Source organism: Anas platyrhynchos, chromosome 2 (assembly GCF_047663525.1).
Source record: "Anas platyrhynchos isolate ZD024472 breed Pekin duck chromosome 2, IASCAAS_PekinDuck_T2T, whole genome shotgun sequence".
NCBI lineage: Eukaryota > Metazoa > Chordata > Aves > Anseriformes > Anatidae > Anas > Anas platyrhynchos.
In genome coordinates, this window is record NC_092588.1 from 73,722,763 (window position 1) to 73,743,464 (window position 20,702).

Here is a 20,702-nt window from a genome sequence, read left to right on the forward strand (position 1 = left end):
AAGGTAGAACAGGGCAGGAAAGAGCACAGAGCCTGTTAGATTTTCATAGAGAAGGATTCTGAGACAGGAACGTACAGCCCAATCTCTTCTTCTTTAGGGGCCAGGCATAGACCATGACTCATCTCTCCAATCCAGACCATTATGTTAGCTTCTGGTTAATATAAAATATGTTATTGTCAACTTTCTGTCTTGTGGCCCTGCAAGATTTTAAAGCAGCATTGAATCACATTTTTGCTATTGACTTTTTCTATGAAGTTTCTTTAGCAGTAGTCTTTCTCACATCAGGGATGTTGTGTGGAAGTTGTTTCCCAATATTTTCCTCTGATCTCCTTTTCCGTACTGCATGCATTTTTGGGCACTGCAATATAGGAAGGACATAAAACTATTACAGTGTCTAAAGCAAGGCTAAGAAGATGGTAAAGTGTTTGGAGGGCAAGACATATGAGGAGCAGCTGAGGCACCCTGGTTTGTTCAGCCCAGAGCAGAGCAGGCTGAGGAGAGGCCTCATGGCAGCCTGCAGCTCCCTTACGAGGGGAGCGGAGGGGCAGGCACTGAGCTCTGCTCTGTGGGGCAGCGACAGGACCCGAGGGAACGGCATGGAGCTGGGACAGGGGAGGGTCAGGCTGCGGGTTAGGGGAAGGTTCTGCTCCCAGAGGGTGGTCAGGCACTGGGACAGGCTCCACAGGGAAGTGGTCACAGCACCGAGCTTGACAGAGTTCAAGAAGCATTTGCACAGTGCTCTTATTTTCCTTATTTTTGGGTGGTCCTGTGTGGAGCCAGGAGTTAGACAATTATCTTTGTGGGTCCCTTCCAACTCAGGCTATTCTATGTAAATCATACACTACAGCACAAAAATATAAATGTTTTATGATAATAAGATTAATAAAACTATTTACGTTCATAAGAAATGAAATGCTATGGCTTAATTGTCTTCCTAAGATCAGGAACAAACAATGTTTCTGATCCAGATCTTAAGTCATATCACTACATTCCATGTGAATAGCCATGTAAAATTTTAATAGCTGAAGATTAAAAGAAGAAAAGCTTTCCTTTGCATTCTCTAATGTAAAGATTTTAAGTTATAATGTAATTGTGGATTCAGCAGTCTACAATCAGTCTTAATCAACAAGTACTTAGTGCTTATATACAGCAGTGATTCATCAGGTTACAAAGCATCACAGCAGCTGTAGGTATTATCCAAAGTCTGTAATTGCAAATCAGATGGTGAGCAAGCAGCCTGATGTTCTGCAAACTCCTACAGCAGTGCCTCTAATCAAAGTACTGTTTCTGTTGTTATGCTGTCCCTCTGTGGTCTGCTTCCCCCCCTCGCCCCTCCCTCCCCCCTTTTTTTAACTTCTCCAACATGTATAAATTAAAATATAGCAGAATTATTTTGATGCAAAATTAATATGTCAAAGTTGGGGACAGCTTTATGATCCCATTTCCATGAACCATGATTTTTTTGTTTGTTTGTTTGTTTGTTTTTTGGTTGGTTGGTTGTTTTTTTAATTCTTGCCTGTGAGGTATCTGTATTCAAGTTATACTGGAGCAAACATTCCCTGAATTTTAACACTTTCCTGACCTAAACTAAAATACTGCAACACCATAGTTATTGCTAATATAAAGTAGTATCCTGCTTTGCTCATCATCCCCTAGTGGAAGCAGAGGATTTTGTTGTATAGAAACACTATATTAGGAAAAGACACAAAGATCTGCACCCTTAGTTTTACTTGAGCCCTTAGTTAATGCGTTCAGTTAAATTAGCTAACAAAATCATTTTCATTAAGCCCACATTAGTGCTTATTATTTTATTACCATGGTTACATTATTAATTTAACTTAACCTACACATCATTTCCAGCCAAAAAGAACCACCACTATATATTCAACTGTAACAAAAATATAAAATCTTTTTCTTTAATAAAAAACCTTTCCATCTAACAGTCTAGTTATTATCCTACATTTAATGCAACTCAGTTTGTCTCACATTTTATTCTTCACTCACATTTTTTGCAAAGTTGAAACATTTCAGGTGGCAAAACAGCTCCCACTATTCCACTGTGGGGTGGTGCACATCTAGCACAACAGTGACTCTGGGACTGGGAGGTAATATCTCATTACCTGCTACACTCAAGGAGAACCCCTATTACAGGAGTTAGACCTGAGTAACTAGGAGTCTGCTTACTGCTAAGGCTCAAGGGTTACTCATCAATACCCTATTTTCTAATTGCTTTTTATTTCTAGATTCTCAGTACACCCACAAAACCAAACAGACTGGATGTGTACCATAGGATACCTAAGAATTAAATTAAAAAGAAAGAGGAACTTCCCTGATATTATGTTACCACAGTTCAAATACAGACAAAATTCTACCAACATGTTCTGTTTATGATGGAAACAATCTATCTTCATATCCTTTTCTCCATAAAAACAGATCCATGTGAATATAATGGAATAGTAAATTCCTTTGAAGAAGAGAGTATACCAATCGAACTTGCACCCTAAGTTGTTTTATAAATTTTCCTCTGGAGTATGAGAGTATCTGAACAGCTTGTAAGAAATAGCAAACAGGCTAAGGTGAACGATCACTTTCTTTCTACAAGTGAGGAAACTAAGAAATGAAGAATGCTTTCACAGAATCAGAAAAGGAAAAGAATACCAGTGTAACATTCAACATAAAGAATTTGCAGTGTTCAACAAAAGCTAAACATCTACAAGGAATTCAAAGTAGTATTTTGCTTCTGTAAAACCTGAACCTGGGAATAAATAAAAAAAAAATAATAAAATAAAAAAATTTAAAAAAAATATCTTGCTATTTCTTTTTCCAGTAATCTGGGATTAAAAGCAGTGTTCACAAGATATTTAGCAGAATATTTTAAAAATGCTTGTCATCTATCTTTGAGTAGTTTCCCCAATCTTTTTTTTTTTTATTATTCCTTTTTCGGATTAAGTCAGAACTTGAAATATGTTCATGCTAACTATGCAGAATTGAAACAGAACAGCCAAATGAGAAAGCAGTCATATCAGATATACTGAACACAGGACAGGGAAAGACAAAATACTCCCCAAAATCTAGATGTTTCTGGGATGTTCCTAAAACTCCTACTTGGGAACCTTCATTTCTCACTTTGTCAGAGCTCAAAATCTTATAACCTTCCTGTTTCTGAGCATCCACATACTGCTCAACCAGAATTCATGCTCCTAAAGCCTTCTTATCTGAAAGTACCACCAGTGCATGAGCCCCCACCATATAAATACATCTTTCTCATTGTCGGCCATTACTACCCACACTACTCCTAACCCTGCTTCCATCTGCCTTTCCCATTCTCTTACCTTCAAATTCCATTTCACCTAGGCCATTCTGGCTCCATGTCCATTTTATTTGCATTTACATGCAAATATTTTACAATGTCATCCTTGACTGTATTTGAAACTATGCCTCCCTCCTCCCCCTTTTGGATTTCCTACAGACTCATTGCTATGTTCCTTTTGGCACTAAAGGTCACTTAACTTAGCTGTCTCAACCTGTTATTTCAGAAGCATTTTAAATTCTAGTCACAGGCTATAAATATCAAGAATCCCTCAGAATTCTATGAAAGGTTAAAAAAAAAAAAAAAAAAGACCTCCAAATAACAAGTTTGGCCTTTGAGAGGGGTGTTGAACTAGATTACTTCAGGATGTCCCCTGAAGTCATCTTACTAGGAGTCTACATCTAGGAAAAAAAGGACTCCATATAGTTGTTCTAGAAAACCTACTGAGTTTTCATAGCTTTTTTTTTTTTTTTTTTCCAATGAATATTTTATAGAATCCTTTATACTAATATCCACCTAAAAGGCAAAACAATCCCAAAGTCATCGGTATGACAATACAATCAAGCAATGCATTTTTAGTGAAAGAATTCAGACTTTCCAACGAGTGACAGTAATACCAAGGACTAAGTCACTTTTCAGCTATGTACATTCTTTGTTCAAAGCTGACATTTGCAATGGCATGGTGGAGTTAGTGACAACTTCCCTGTAAAGTCCTCCCTATCAACTTCAGAAGAGCACTTCATAGTACTAGACTCACCTAGATGTCTCTGAAAATCCTCAGGTAGACTGCTTTTGTATCCCCATAAGGTAGTAAAGTTATAAAACTTGTGCTTCTCTTAGTAACATGGGTAACAGAAGACACCTTGTTGAAACATCCATGTTTACACTAGCTTTAATCAGAAACCCATATGTTCAGGAAATTGATTAGGCCCATGCGATCTAGACTACCACAAGTTTAAAGTATCTCAATTTTTTCCAAGACAGACCTTTTCAAGGATCAAGTGATCTTATTGTAACTCTTGTTAACTGATCACATTTTTGTGTAGCAGACATCATGACTAAAACATAGAGAGGAACACTTTTTAATACCATAGCAAAATTATCAGCAACATGTTAGTTACCTGATCTATTATCTACTTCTATATGTTTACAGGGTAGAGTACAATAGAATATGAAGCTAAAAATGAACTGGGATTTTGTAGAAAGGTATGATAGAAAAGTCATATGTCTTTATTAGTTTTTTTAAAAATCTGCTTTAAAGGTACAGGTAACCTAACGTCACTCATTGTTTACTGAACCCAACTTTTTTGGTTTCTTTCAATAGCTGGTAGAAGGGTTACATTCAACATGGATCAAAACAAAATTAAATGGAAGAGGTGGGTCAAACTCTTCCTAGAATGCTCTTCACATGTTAAAATTCTTATGAACCGTAAGTCAACATGATCATTCTTCATGTTTCTTTACCACTTTTAACAATCATGAAGGGAAACTGAGTACCCAAATGTATTTTCCCTTGAAAAGGAGAAGAAAGATAATCACAAATAAGAATGGAAAATATTTTTAAAAAATCAGGATCAGTGGGTTTTGACAAGATTATAAAACAGATTGCCAAATTGCTAACTGCAGTGTGCAATCTATTACTTAAATTTATGTTGCTACCGGAGAAATAGAAAGTGGTAAATGTCATGCTGAATTTTGAAAAGTGTTCCTGGGTACTACAAGCTAGAAAGTCTGGCTTTCATCCAAATAAAATTGGATGAAAATGTAATGAAAGAAAGAATGAATAGATCTATGAATAAATATGATTAAACAAGCAAAAGTCGACATGGTTTTTGTAGAGAGTAGTTGCTCCTTGCAAATTGATGACCTTTTTCTGAGGCACTGCACAAGGAAGCAGATGAGAAGACTTGTATCTTTAGAAAATCTTCAGCTAAGGTGTCTCATCAAAAGTGCTCTCATTAATAAATTAGTTAATTAATTAAAAATAGAATTGCTCATTAAAAGAGAGAAAAGAAAGGGTGAGGCTAAATGGCTAGTTCTCACAACAGAAAATCACCTCCATATCTCTGGAGTACAACCTGGGATGCATGCTATTCAATATATTCACAAATGATCTAGACACGTTGAATAATAAGAATTCAAAATTATTGAGTCAAAACTAAAGCTGATTACAAAGATTTGAAAATATATATATATAAAATCTTAGCTTGCAAAATGGCTGTGCAATAAAATGGTGGAGTAAGTTCAATGTTATTGATCACAAAGCTGCAGGAAAAGGACCCTGACTGCTCAGGCTATTGCTGTTCCTGAAAGAATCTTGGAGCTATTGGCAATTGTTCTTGATGAAGGTTAGCACTCAAGGAAGACAAAAAAAGGTAAACGGATCCCCAATTCTGTGATGAGCTACAACAGATACTTAGAGTGGATGATAATACAGAATCCTTGCTCATCAGCAACCCAGTCTGTAATTCAGTGGATTCTTTTTAGTGTCCCATGTTTCAGCAAGGCTTCTTCTTTGCACAAGATGCTGGAAGGGAAAAGAGAGACAGGAAGCTACAAGGGGCCATTCATTGACTATGAATAGACATAAGGGAGGGAGTCGTGCTATTCACTTGAATATCAGCAATTATGTGCAAGGCCACAAAACCAGTCTATTCTAGTAGCACTAGGGAGATGGACAGCCCCCATTTCCACTAGATTAACTAGTTGTGTGTCCCTATCTAGAGTCCTGAAAATGTTCATCACAACAAATTGTTCCATGAGTAGGAAAGTATTAGCCTTGCAACCCCTAATCAACAAACAGACCAACTGTGAGGTGCATATGTGGTTCAGACCAACATTTGGGTATTTAAGGAGCAAGCATTGCCTTGAAAAATTCAAGGAGTGTAATAGATCTGAGTGGCCTCAACTCCAATACTACTTCGTGGTGGCTAAAGGCATCTGGTGTCCTGAAGGTGATTATGTAGAAACAAGGAATTTATCAAAGAATATTCTTAAATGGTATCTTAAATTAGCATACTAGTATAGACAAATTGCAATTAAGCCCTGAGCTCTTTCCCATAGGCTGTGTTGTTAGAGCGTTCCAGGCAAAGAACAGGGTTAGCTCGGTGGAGGTGACAAGGGCCATCCCTCTATTCTATGTCCACAGCAGAGTCAAGCCAGCTTGGTTTCCATGGTTTCCAGCAGGGGAGAAGGAAGAAAGCACGGATAGATTTTTGCTAGGATCAGATGCTTGGTATGCAGTATACACAAAGCCAGGCAATATGCCGTGGTGAGTAAGGGGAGAAATCTTTCATCACTTCATCTGATAATCTCCTATAGCAACTGCAGCAATATGAGCAATAGCTGCAGAGGCAAACCACTGCATAGCAACCAGACATCGTACAAAAGGGTCCCATCACCTCCTAGAGCACACATGGTACTGTTAAGGAACAATTTGGTTATGTACATGCATCTCCAAGACAAGATCACACTCGGCAGACACAGCACCCAAATGATTCTGCCTCCCTGCCCTGGAAGGGGACGGGTTGTCACTCGTTCTGACCTCAAAGATGTGCTCTGGAAAGAAACAAACACTGCTGGATTTGCATGGTGCCACTTGGGTGAAGCAGTGTTCATAACAATAGCACCTCACCCACACCTAATGTTAGTCACAACTCTAATGCAAGTTCCTCGTGCTTTTCTGCCTCCCTTAGCTTCAGGAATGGGTCCTCTTCCACTTCACCACATTGGTGTCCACCTCAGCTCTGTCTGTGACTCAGTGGTGGAGCATACACATGCCAGCTGTGACAGGAAGGTAGGGTTTGCACCTCATTCTTACTTCTGGGATGAGCTGGGCCCATAGGCCTCTGCTCAGGTTGGTCTAGTCTGACATATTGGGAGCAGAAGGAGTATCTCCTGTCTTTGAGGATGCCATGGGGGGATAGTTAGTTCTGCTTTTTGAATAGGGGGAACTTTGAAGCTTGCCCAGCCTCTGTTTCACCAGGATGGGGCTTTATAACTCCAAGAAAGCCTGGTGTCTTCATTTTATAAGGACAGAGTCTTCCTACAGCTTGGGTGCACATTTTTGGCTTTGAGAGCAGAGCCTGTGCTGTGGGGCAAGGAAGGAGCTGGGAACACCAGATGAATGCTCAGCCAGAGCCAGTCTTGGTCAGGAGACATGTGGGCCCTGCTGTGTCACGTTCCTTGTACTTGGAAGGCAGCAGTACATCTGACAAGGCTGCTGGCCATGCAGACCTGCTCTCCAGACACTTCTGCTTTGATTTTCTTTTGTGGCAGGCTGTCAGATGAAGAGATGACAGATGGTCTACACTTCAAACCTCTGTGTCTGCTGCCTAGTATGATGAGGCATCTGATCCCAGAACAGAGTCCAAGTTTTCTCCTTTCCTCTCCTATCAGCAAGAAGGAATACTTTATACTTGCCACTGTCCTCAGGGCAGATACCACTAGTGCTGGTGGTAGAGCAGAAAGGCTGCGACTCCTCTCCAGCTCACCCAGGAATGGCCCCAAAAGAGGCAGCCTTTGACGCCAGAGGGCAGGATCCTTACCAAGGGCAATGGTGACTGATGAGGGTAGGAGGTGTCATATGCTCTCAGTACCCAAAGACAGAGAACAATATCACAACCAAACATTTAGTGAGATTAGCAGAGTAGGATCAACCACACCATGCTATGCAACATCTGCAATTCAGATCTCTAGCTTGCTTGAAGCCCGTTATTGTTGACTTCTTAAATTTACCCTGGCAGTGCTGCACAGCCTGCATTCCTCATATTGTCACATTGTCTCCCTCCAGGCAGCAAGGGATGAGCAGCAAAGGCAAACTCTTTCTTTCTGTGCTTTTTCTTCACAGATAACTGCCACAAGTGGAGGGCACATGTGAAGGACCACCATGTCAGGACACTGATTTGTAGTTCCCCTACAAATTCATACTACCCTCATGATTAGAAAGATCCCTTAAGCAAGAAAATGAAAATTGTTAATGCTTTTTCCCTAGGCAGATTGTTAAATAACCTTCTGTTTTGATCATCCACGGGCTCCTGTGATCAGTCTTTCTCTCCTGTCTGGAACAGCAATATTTGCAAGGCTTCTTGGATGTAAAGCAAGGTCCAAGGGAAGAATCAAACATCTGTTGCAGAGTTCTGCAAAAAGAGGGGACTGAGAATGATGAAAACAGAATGAAGAGACCAATCATACATATAAATGAGAAAGAAAAATCTTGGACATCTGGAGGTAGTGACCTCTAAACACAAGGAGGGAAAAATGAGCTGAAAGAGATCAGCAAAACAACCTAGGACTTAGCTGTAAGAGGGCGAAAGTCTGGCACTAAAGGAAAAGAGCAGGTGCAGTGTATGTTCTGCCATGATGAGGTTAATTCATCAAAAAATCTTTGCTAATTGGATTTGGCACAATGATTTTACAACAGAACTTGGCTTTGTATCTTGGGGGGCATGACATTTTTCATGCAACAGCAAGAAGCCTTATAGCTAACTCTGAACTTTGGTCAAATAAACAAATGTGTGAGAATGATTATATTAACAATATAATCACAACAAAAATGAAAATATAAGCACATCTCATAGCAAGCGTATAAGTGAAAATTAGCTGTCAGTTTTAATAATGTATCCAAAAAACTTATCTGAAAAAAAAAAAAAAAAGATACCTTATCTTAATCTTCTTGAAGATTATATCTACTTAGTGTGTCCCTAAAGTGATAGCATCTGGAGACAGAGAAAGAAGGAAAAACATAATTATTACAGTAATTACAAAACACCTCAGGCCTTTTCTTGTATATTGGCCATTTGTACCAGCATTTAATTCTCTAGTCTGTATCCACCTGTTTAAATTAAGGAGCCAAATGTAAGTGCTTTTCCTATATTGAAATTTCTGTAGAGCCAAGGCTTAATGAGAATGCATTGATTTACCTCCAGACTATTTTGCTGCACAACAGATTGATGTTAGAGTTTAACTTTTGTAGTAAAGTTGCTTAAACTAGATTAATTGGACTTTATTCTCAGTTGCAATCTTCTGGCTCTGCACCGTCTCCCTTCCACACACCTCCTGATCCAGCTCTCACAGTTTTCCAGTCTACCATTCAGCAGCATGTGCTACTCTGCTGTCCCAGTAGGGTTATTTCAAGATTAGTTGTAAGCTGCTGCTTCAGATGGGTTTGCAACCAATAAAAGCCTAAAACTCCTAAAGCACCCGAAACTCTGTTTAACAATTCACTTATATTTAAATATCTCAGATATCCACTTCTCTATGTTAGGATTATTAAGTGCTTCCCAAACTCCAAAACCTTCTTGCACTGTCAATATGATTCCCATCAAAAGTGGCAGAATGCAGCCCTCTGTAAAATAGTTTCAAAACACCACAAACCTTGAGGTCATATCCTTAATCTTGAATGCTCTCAGGGGAAAAAGGGAGTTCTCTCTTGCTGAAAAAGGATGTATAAAGTCATTTGGGTGGCCTTTTGATGTGCTGGAGAAATCATTAAGCTCTACTGATTTGTAAACAAAGGAAGATTGAATAATTTGACATAAAGGAGACTACATATAAGACTACATAAGATGACTCCAAATAGGAAAATTATTTGTCTTTCATTTACCTTTCTGAACAAGTTGACCCTCTCAAGCTCTTGTGCTCACAGTCACAATCTCACAGGTACCAGGAGGAATGCAGAGACTGTCTGAGCCTGCAAGGGTGAGGTTAGAAAAACCAGAGTTGAATCTGACAAGGGATATGAAGGGCAATATGAAGGGCTTCTACAGATGTATCATCAAAAAGCAGATGACTTAGGGAACATATGGCCTCATTGCTGAATGGTGCAAGTCAGGAGATGCAGAAAAGGACAAGAAACTCAATGCATCTTGCCCCAGATTTTAGTGGTAAAACCAACCTTCAGGACTACCAGGCCCCTGAGAGCAGTGAGAAGATTTAGAGCAAGAAAGACATACCTTTGTATGAAGACTGAGTTAAGGAGTCTAAGCAAACTGCACAGACACAATGTGATCTGATGTGATGCACCTACGAACTCTGGGATTGCTGTCCAATGTCGTTCTATGGTAAGGATATGCTTGCTTTCACTTACAGTTTAGACCATGAGAGAATATGATGATTTATTTTTATGATAAACAAAAGAAAAAAATATGAAGTGCTACAGTTCTCAGCCTTCTGCAGAAAGTCTATGCATTGATTTGCTTGGGTTTTGTGTTGAAGGAAGACAAGTACAGCAAGACAAGAGAGAAACATAAAACAAAGGCCCAAGCAAGAAATAAGCTGTTTGTTTTGATGCCACAGTGAGGAAATGTTAGTCATTGGAACAGGTTGCCCAGGGAGGAGGTGACATCACCACCCCTGGGGGTGTTTAAAGAAAGGTTGGATCAGGGCTCGGTGCTGGGGCCAGTCCTCTTTAATATCTTCATCAATGATCTGGACGAGGGCATTGAGTGCACCCTCAGTAAGTTTGCAGATGACACCAAGCTAGGTGCGTGTGTCGATCTGCTCGAGGGTAGGAAAGCTCTGCAGGAGGATCTGGATAGGCTGCACCTATGGGCTGAGGTCAACTGCATGAAGTTCAACAAGGCCAAGTGCCGGGTCCTGCACCTGGGGCACAATAACCCCAAGCAGAGCTACAGGCTGGGAGATGAGTGGTTGGAGAGCTGCCAGGCAGAGAAGGACCTGGGAGTGATGGTGGACAGTCGGCTGAATATGAGCCAGCAGTGTGCTCAGGTGGCCAAGAAGGCCAACGGCATCCTGGCTTGCATAAGAAGCAGTGTGGCCAGCAGGGCTAGGGAGGTGATCGTCCCCCTGTACTCGGCTCTGGTGAGGCCGCACCTCGAGTACTGTGTTCAGTTTTGGGCCCCTCGCTACAAGAAGGACATCGAGGTGCTTGAGCGGGTCCAGAGAAGGGTGACGAAGCTGGTGAGGGGCCTGGAGAACAAGTCCTACGAGGAGCGGCTGAGGGAGCTGGGCTTGTTCAGCCTGGAGAAGAGGAGGCTCAAGGGCGACCTTATCACTCTCTACAGATACCTTAAAGGAGGCTGTAGTGAGGTGGGGGTTGGTCTGTTCTCCCACGTGCCTGGTGACAGGATGAGGGGGAATGGGCTAAAGTTGCACCAGGGGAGTTTTAGGTTAGATGTTAGGAAGAACTTCTTTACTGAAAGGGTTGTTAGGCACTGGAACGGGCTGCCCAGGGAGGTGGTGGAGTCACCATCCCTGGAACTCTTTAAAAGACGTTTAGATGTAGAGCTTAGGGATATGGTTTAGTGGGGACTGTTAGTGTTAGGTTAGAGGTTGGACTCGATCTTGAGGTCTCTTCCAACCTAGAAATTCTGTGATTCTGTGATTCTGTGGTGCTTAGGAACATAGGTTAGTGGGTGATAGTAGTAGTAGAGGAATGGTTGGACCCGATGATCTTGGAGGTCTTTCCAACCTCAGTGGTTCTATGATTCTATGAAAGAATATTTTTCAAATATAGAAATAAAAAATGCTTAGTTTTTTTTGGCCATCCCTAATTCTCTGCCTTTTGACTAACCATTCTTTTGTAGTTCTGCTAATATACAAAGTGCATTGACAGTGACGAGCTCAAATGGCTGTATCATATCAGCTCGGCCATGCTCTCAGTTAATGTTTAGCTTTGAAGACTTTTCATTAAACGTTCCATCCAGTCTAAAGCTGCAGTTCCTGGATCATGTGGGTAATCCTGATATAGGCCCCAGTACACTGAACTGCCACAATCCACAGCAAAGTATGTTGTAAATATCATTGCTAACATTGAGTGAAAAAGGATGGCAAAGTTATGAGGACTGTGCAGCCTTTGCTCAAGAACCAAACAAAATTGATAACTCTTGTTCTCTTGAAAGTCAAATTCCTGGACTTCTTTTAAGTTTCCTTTTTTTTTTTTAATGACCCCATTAAAGGGCCAGGATATATACGTGAGGCCAGAACACTGAAAGAAACGAGGAAAAAAGGAGTCTTGTCCATAGGCATATATGAAAATTCAATTTAAATGAAGATACTATAATTTCTCTTTCAGTCTGGTGGTGTATTGATGGCCTGATCAAAATAATAAAATGCTATTATTGTATTGGCTGATGGCATTTTACTTTCCAAATAGCTGATCAGACAGACACTCATTTGTTGCTTCTTTTCCTACTTTCTTCAGACATCCATGACCAAATTTGAATATCTGTTCATCAGTCTTTAAAAAAGATTTACCACACCACAGAAGGTTGCCCACATTCAATTTTCATTAGCTTTGTAAAAAATATTTTTTTTCTGTTACCACAAAAAAAAAAAAATAAGACTCAAGTTACTTGCCCATGAGCAGCAATTTCTCAAGTCCAGTGTCCTTTGTTGAGAAATACTAAGTTTAAAGCTTGCAGTAACTCATACGTACATGTAGGATGTCTGAAACACATAGTCTTACAGTTAATTTATTACTATGTCTAACAGAAGGCTTTGACTTTCTGGTTCTCTTCTAAGAAGGAATTAAAATAGAATTTTTAGAGAACATAACTATTCATTTAAGTATTTAACACTTTCTCTGAAAATATAAATAATATGAAATATTTTAAAAAAATACATGCATGCATCCAGTCAACATCAGTAAAGAAGGGGACAGGCAGCAGGAAGAAGAGATGAAGAAATGACTGCAAGCACTGGTACTTGCCAAACTAAATGCAAAGACAAGACAGATGAGATTTGCTAAAAAGGAAAAAGACAGCAAACGAGATGAAAAAATTGAATGTGGGATTAGGTTGAAATGAATAATAGAGCCTACATGTAATAATGCATATTTGATGATACAAAAGGCAGCACAAAATAAAGGTAAGCCATTTAAAACCATCAAGAGGGTGAAAGGATTGATCCCACTTTGTGAGCAGCATATTGAGAAAATTTGTCTTGTGTACCAAGAATTCTCAGAGGATTATAATGCCAATATCAATGATTCTGTACATCTAGAACTGTTGTTTGTTTTTTTTCTCTTTATAAAAATCAAACAGTCACCAATCAATGCATCCTGTGACTTGTAAATGATGTTAATGTTCTACTTTATAAAGAAAAGGGTAAAAAAGACTCATAAAACCATGCAGAAAATTGTATATTAGTTACTTTTAAAATTTAGTTTTCTTTGTGCATTTGGGAAAAACTGTAGCTATTAGAGGATTTAACTTCCAGTGCTGTAAACCAAAGTTAAGAGGAGTCTTATTTTAGCCAGGACTCATTAATGTAATATATTTGCAAGCTTATTTAAACCATTTCAGATGGTCTGTACTACTGGAGTTGCTTTGAAAGAAATAAATAGTGCTGATGCTCAGAATGTAGAATCGACTTTGCAATTCTGATTTGATTACTAATACACTTAATTCACATGGGTTTTGCAGAATCAGAGGCTTAATCTTAACATTATGAACCCTCTTAAGTAAGCAGGGTAAAAGCCAGTTGGCACATTCTGCCATCAATTAAAAAAGGGGCTTTTGTTGTTGTTGTCGTTGAAACTATTGACATATAACAGAAACTCCTTTCTTTACTGAATTTCACAGAATAACAGAATGGCAGAGAAGGGACCTCTGAAGGTCATTTGGTCCAACTCCCCTGCCAGAGCAGGATCACATAGAGCACACTGCACAGGATAGCATCCAAGCGGGTTTTGAATATCTCTGGAGAAGGAGACTCCACAACCTCTCTGGGCAACCTGTCCCAGTGCTCTGTTACCCTCACAGTAAAGAAGTGTCCTCTCATATTCATCCAGAACTTCCCGTGCTTTACTTTCTGCCTGTTGCCTCTCGTCCTCTCATTGGGCCCAACTGAAAAGAGACCGGCTCCATGCTCTTGACACCCTCCCCTCAGATATTTATACACATTGAAATTTCATTTAACCTCTCTCTTTAATTTGCTTATAATTAATGCTGTAATTCAAAACATAAGTACAATGCATCTTTAGATCTCTTCAGCATATCAAAACTTAGTCTGAATCATTACAAGTACAAACTTATAAAACAATAATTTAATTATAAGACAAGACAGTTTTTAAGTGACTGAAACAAGATTGAGATCAATAAAAAGAATCAAATATACAAATCCATATGGAATGGATGAAAAATCTTTCATATTTTGTTTTAATCTAGTTTTTTTGCAAAAGCCTAGGACTTTCACAGTAAGTGATAATAGATATGTGTGAGTTTTACAGAAAGATAATTAACTATAGAAATATTTTTGCTACAAAATCAATGTACTTTTATATGTACAACCTAACTCATTTTAATAGTAGGCTAACTATTAATACAAATGCTTAGTGTTACAGATCATCAGTACTTCACTTATCAATTCATATAAAATGCGTAATTAATTTTGTTATATCATTGCTTAGAGTTCAAACAGTTAAACTAAACAGCAATGTTAAGTATCAAGAACTTCACTCTTAGGAGAACTCTACTATGCTGAGATTCTTCATTTTGGTGAGACTCGATATAGAACGAGTTCAGAATTTTCTTTGACAAGTAAGAGCTTCAGCTGTAACCCTCAAACGCATGTGAATTAAACTGTCTTTAGTATTGCTGGTAGTTATGGCCAGAGGCCTAATAGCAGATTATGTAGGAGTAAATTGTCACTCACCTGCTCTCTCTGGGACACTGGTCCTCCCATTTGCTTAAGACTATGCCATGTCATTCCTGGGATGAGCTGTGACGACTTAGGTCTTCCTGAGTGTTTCAAGACAATAAACTTTTCTAGTCTGAATTTTCATAACCTTGCTAATTGTACTAATTGATATCATACAAGTCTATCAATTGACTTAAATGATTATTAGATGTTTTAAGTCATTAACTCCAACCATTACTAAGTCCCATGACTAACAACTAAGAAGGTTGTTTTTCACATATTCTGGTTGTTTTTGAGATGTAATGCAAATACATTTGTTACATGTAACTTGAAAGACGCTTCATCTCCAGAAGTGTTTTGATGCCATCAAATGCAAAATTTTGTTTGCTTTCATATTCAGAACTTTCTCTTTGATGAACAAAAACAAAAGATGTAATAAAATGCTACTCCAAATAAGGAAATACAAGAACTGCAAGTGTAGAATTAGAGTTACAGAGCCTCTAACTTAAAATAAGATAATTATCAAAGGAATCTAATCTCTGAATTACAGACTTTATGTCCTGGCAATAACCATCAAGGCTGTTGATTTTAGCTTTTTACTGAGCCAAAAGATCCAATTTAAATTGTCTGTGAAACAGACTGACAGCCATATTACTTGTCTGACATTGTATATTACTACGTAGGGAGTTTTAATACAACCCAGCATATCGCAAGGTCTATCTCTTGAGAGCAGGAGAGGTGAGGGCAGAAGTCTGGTATTTGTGAAGTTCAACCAGTGCTGTTCTGCCCACGTCTTTGTCTTTCACCTGGCTGCTGCCACACCAGACTTGGGGTAATAAAATTTTTCCTCTTGCTCTGCTTTAGGATTCCTGCCCATATGAGTTTTGACTGTCTGGTAAAGATGAACATCTGAGGCCAGACCTCTGCGTTGTCCACAACTTGTGGGGAACCTCTGGGAAAACATAGTGAAAAAAGGGAAGAAATGCTCCACAGCAGTCTATTAGAGAAAGGAGTGAGAAGCAGCCCTCAAGCCCCCAAGGTCAGTGCAGCAGGAGGGCAGGAGGTGCTGCAGGCAGGCAGCAGCAGTTCCCCTGCGGGCTGTGCAGGGAGAGGCCCCCGGTGGAGCAGGCTGTCCCCCTGCAGCCCATGGGTCCCCCATGGGGCAGATCTCCACGCTGCAGCACCCCCGTGGGTGGAGGAGCCCCTGGTGGAGCAGGTGGATGTGGCCTGGAGGAGGCTTCGGCCCATGGAGAGCCCCCGCAGGAGCAGGCCCCTGGCCGCAGCTGCAGCCCCCCCGTGGAGAGGAGCCCCCGCAGGAGCAGGGGGTCTGGGGGGAGCTGCCACCCAGCCGTGGGGGACCCGTGCTGGAGCAGTTTGCTCCTGGGGGATGGATGGATGGATGGAGCCCGTGGGACGGAGCCGTGTGGGAGCAGTGCTTGAGGAGCTGCTGCCTGTGGGCAGCCCGTGTGGGATCAGCTGGGGAAGGACGGCATCCCGTGGGAGGGACCCCACGGGGAGCAGGGGCAGGGAGGGACCCTGAAGGTCACTCTGCTGAGTCTGCTTTGCCCGTCATGATACTTGTTGAGTGATCTCCCTGTCCTTATCTCAGCCCTTGAGCCCTTTGCATCGTATTTTCTCCCCCTTTCCCTTTGAGGAGGGGGAGTGAGAGAGCGGCCGTGGTGGAACTCAGCTGCCCACCCGATTCAGACCACCGCAGTTGCAAAGGACTGGAAAAGTTTTCCAAAGAAACAAGATGTTTAACAAGGAAGTGCATAGTTTCCTTATTAAGGCTTCCTGGATAATTGGGGTTTTTTCCTATTCCCAAATCAGAGGTAGGGAATTGTTGATTTCACCTTCTTTTTTCTTACATGGAAATCAAAGGTGAACTGCTCTACAAGTACGGGCAACGTCTCAGAATCAAGCTCTTTTGGTCTGTAGTCCTTTCTCAAGGAAAAGATTGATCACACACCTTCCACAGATGTAGGGGAGCAGGGAATAATTTTTGAGCTACCCTAATTCAAGTCAGTTTGGGCATAGTGGTACTTCTCTAGCTGTTTCTGAGACAGACGCGTTAGCAACAGAGAGTGTTGTGCCGTCACTGGGAGGCGCCTGCGGTGATGACTTCAGAAACAGAAGGGAATTATGTCACCACAGCACTTTGGGAACAGCTGCCTCTGGGCACGTTTAGCCGGGAGGGACAGAGAAGGGTGCTGGATGTGTTGAAACCACGTGAGGATTTGTGGATCCCACCTCGAGGTGCACAGAGAGGGCCCATGCCCTTCTGTAAGTGTTTTAATGCTTGGCTGGGGAAAACAGTGTGGTTTTGTTGTGAATGCTTCATTTTAGTATTCTGTAGTTTGTGTAAAGCCCTTAGAGAAGCATCAGGTTTGGTACTTTGCTCAATGATGGAGCTGCACAGAGTGAGAACAGACCCAATGTACGGGTGAGGGCCTCTGCACGTTCTCTTCTTCCTACAGACGATCAACAAATAAGGGTAGACAGAGAAGAGTGTGCTGTGGTCCTCCCACAGACTGCAAGTACTAAAGCATAAACAAGAGGCTTAAGAGTACCCCTGTCATGTTAAAATTCAGGACAGCAATGGACTTCATCACATGGGCTGGCCTGTCGAGTAGTGTCTCAGGCTGTGGTGTATGAAGATGCACTCCATCTGCTTTCAGGATAGCAATCGCAGTGGGCAAGCTGCCTGACCTTAACATTGTTCATTCCATTTTTCACCTGAGTTTTGCTGGTTTCCCACGATTCACTCGTGGTCTAGAAAAAAAGAAGAAAAAAAAAGAAATTAAAAAAAAAGGGAATTGGGATCAAAATAAAAGGATTTCCTTTCCATTAATTACATGTTCTTAACTTGACAGGTTTGATTATTGACTTAGAAGGCAAATATCTGGCCAGACTGCAAGACTTATGCTCGCAGCGTGGGACAGCTCTCGTAAAGGTGATTCAGGGTAGCTTCTGGAGAACAAGACGTCAGATCTCCAAAACAGCTTCCTTTGTGCTAATGTAGGAAGGGCGAGTAAGAGTAAAGGTAAGAGTCCAGGTACCGTAAGAAGCGGAAAGTGTGAAGGAAACTTCCTTCTGGCTGATACAGCTCCATATCTAGTTGTCAAGTATGAAGAGAGCAGTTCTAAGTTTCTCGGGGAGAGGAAAACAAAGAGACTGGGAGATGGTACAGAGAAAAAAATGGGATGAGCTATTTCAGGAAATCATAGTAACTGCAAACAGAGATTGGAAGAGTGCTTTAAGCCAAGACAGAAACTTTTCAAAACTAAAACCTAGGAGTTGGATGAACCAAGAAATGAATCCATTTTGATTATGCAGTTGTGTCCAGCGTTATCTTGGGAAATATGGTTTCCACATAAAATGTATCTGGGGCTTGAAGTTTTCCTAACGCCCTTCTCTGTGTATTCCCTACTGTTTGGTAAGCGCTGAGGTCACACTGCAGACAGCAGCACGTCCTCTCCCCACTACTTAGCTGTCTGTTCTCACAACATCTCTAGGAACAGAATGGCTTGGACACAACTGCGCCTAGGACCGAGTTCATTCAAGCTGGTGGACAAGGTAAAAGCTCTGGACAAGCGAAGGGGAGGGAGGGATGGATGGACATACAATATGCACACTTTAATCTCATTTCTCTAAGAACCCTTGCCGAGAAAACAAACCAAAACAGAATGGAACAGAACAAATGAAGCAAGCAGCCAGCTTGCTGGAGACATTGTCTGGGAAACAGTGAAAACACTTGCAGACAAAAACATGCCAAAGGACTAACTCTTTGAGCTTAATTCTACTCAAACAGCATAACCTCAAAGTCCTGTTTCTGTTCATCACAGGCTGGTACAGTAACATGGCGCATTTGATGACTTTGCAGCATAGATGTCAGGAATGCAGCTTGGGATCACCTCCTTCTACTGAGAGGTCAGTTTGAAGGGATGAGCAAGTAATTTTTCCTGGGTGGACGGAAATCTAAAGTCTGTTTTAACACTCTTACAGACACTTCTCTGTCCATCGATCTGTCCTGCCAACTCTGGTGTGAGTGTGAAGTTGTGGCAAGAGGGATTTCCCATTCCTATTTGACCTGGTGGACACCAGCTTTCCTAGGAAATTGCTGATGTTGCTGAGGAGGCAGCAGTATCAAAGCCCTAGATTCTGAAAGCAGCAAAGCAAGCTAGAAGAAAACGGTATGTCCGGGTAATTTTCTTTCTTTTTATTTTTTCATTCTTCACTTGTAAGAAAATCTAAGTCTTTAAAGCATTTGTTTGAAAACACAGCTTTATGGAAATGCTTCTGGGTGTGCTCCTTCCCCTTGTTTGGAACCTGCTTAACCTCGCTTCAGCTAGGGGACACCTATGCTCGAATTTATGCTTCCCATGAGAAAGCGGCGTTCTTTCGCTATTCTCTTCTGTGATGGTTGCAGGTGAGGTTGAAAAGAGTTGTCAGTACGATTCTTCATTTCCTTTGCAGGATCCAAAACTCCGTATTACAGCGGATCTTCTCCTCTGATCTGAAAAGCTTCACAGGCCAAAAGAGAATTGAGAGGAAGAAGGAAATAGAGAATGCTGACCAGTATTTCCAATTACCACCCGTAAGTGTTGTGAAAGAATCCGGTGCATTTCTGTAGTGGTAGAAAGTTAATCAAATCATGATCGTGCACTTGAAGGCAAGCAATGCTACAAAAATGAAGAATGCAAGGCCCTGCTTAAGGGCAATCTTCAGGCTGCTTCTAGATCAACAGCTTATTTGGTTCTTCCACAACCTCATCTCCGCTTGCTTAGAAGTTGTGAAGGTCGGAAGCACACTCCGTGTTTTTCATCCCCTCTGTGTATCTTTTCCCTGACAGCAACTTCTGTCTTGGCTCTTCGCATCCAGCCAGAGCAGCTTCTTTGCCTCCGCAACGTGCAGGCTGTCCTCTCGTGTGTACCTGTGCTGGACTGAGGGTAATGCTTGTAACGCACACAGATGCTGTATTCACTAGGACTTTTAGAAAAGAGAGCAAGAAGCTAACCTGCGCAGCAGTTTCTTAGGTTTCTGCATATCTATCTCTCTATCTATCTCTCTGCGCATATATTTCATTACTTCTTTACTTATTTAAAGATCCTTTACATATAGTAGATCCTTTAAGAAAGCTTACTTGTCCTTCTCCTTTACTTGTTTTTAACGTTTACTTTTCTAACCAATCCTTAATGTTACAACATTGGATTTATTTAGTTCTCAGTCCTTAGAAGTTCTCAAAGCACATCAGTGATTTCTCTATTTCTCAGTCTTTCCATCTTCATTGAGACCTCTTATCTGAATTTAGGTATTAGGTGAAGAAGAACACTGAAACCAGCTGAAGCCGTATCAGCAGAGATGCTTCTGTGCTAGGAAGTAATTCAGAGTGCTTCCATGGTGTACTTTAGACAGATTTCCTCTGGTCCTCTGGACTCAGCATCCCCAAGGGATATTTCAAAGCTCTCTGAAGGACCCGTCATTATCTCTGACACTGCAGCCTCCATTAGGAACGGGTAAATATACCTTGCCCTTGTGCAAAGGAACTACTCAGTTATCTGTTTCTAACCCAAATCTCTTTGTTGTTTTCTGTTGACAGACACCACCCGGCTAGCCAAGCTAAACCATTGAAAATGGAAGGAGTGGGACTACTTCCAAAGCCTGCTGCTGCTTCTAAGCAGAACTGCCATGTAGGTGGGGACACAGCAAGAGGACACGTCCAGGCCACGGTGGAACTGCAAGGCACCTGTCTGAGCCACACAACGAAGTCAGCGATTCCCAGTTGGAGACT

The 20,702-nt window shown here is 41.1% G+C and overlaps 1 long non-coding RNA gene across 1 annotated transcript; it reads left to right on the top strand.

The window, feature by feature from the left end:
• The first annotated feature begins 16,787 nt into the window (after positions 1-16,787).
• LOC140001723 (uncharacterized) lies at positions 16,788-20,421 on the top strand. Its single transcript, XR_011807224.1, has 5 exons — positions 16,788-17,194; positions 17,785-17,954; positions 18,757-18,841; positions 18,917-19,860; positions 20,223-20,421. It is a non-coding gene; the product is annotated as an uncharacterized lncRNA (long non-coding RNA).
• The last annotated feature ends 281 nt before the right edge of the window (positions 20,422-20,702 follow it).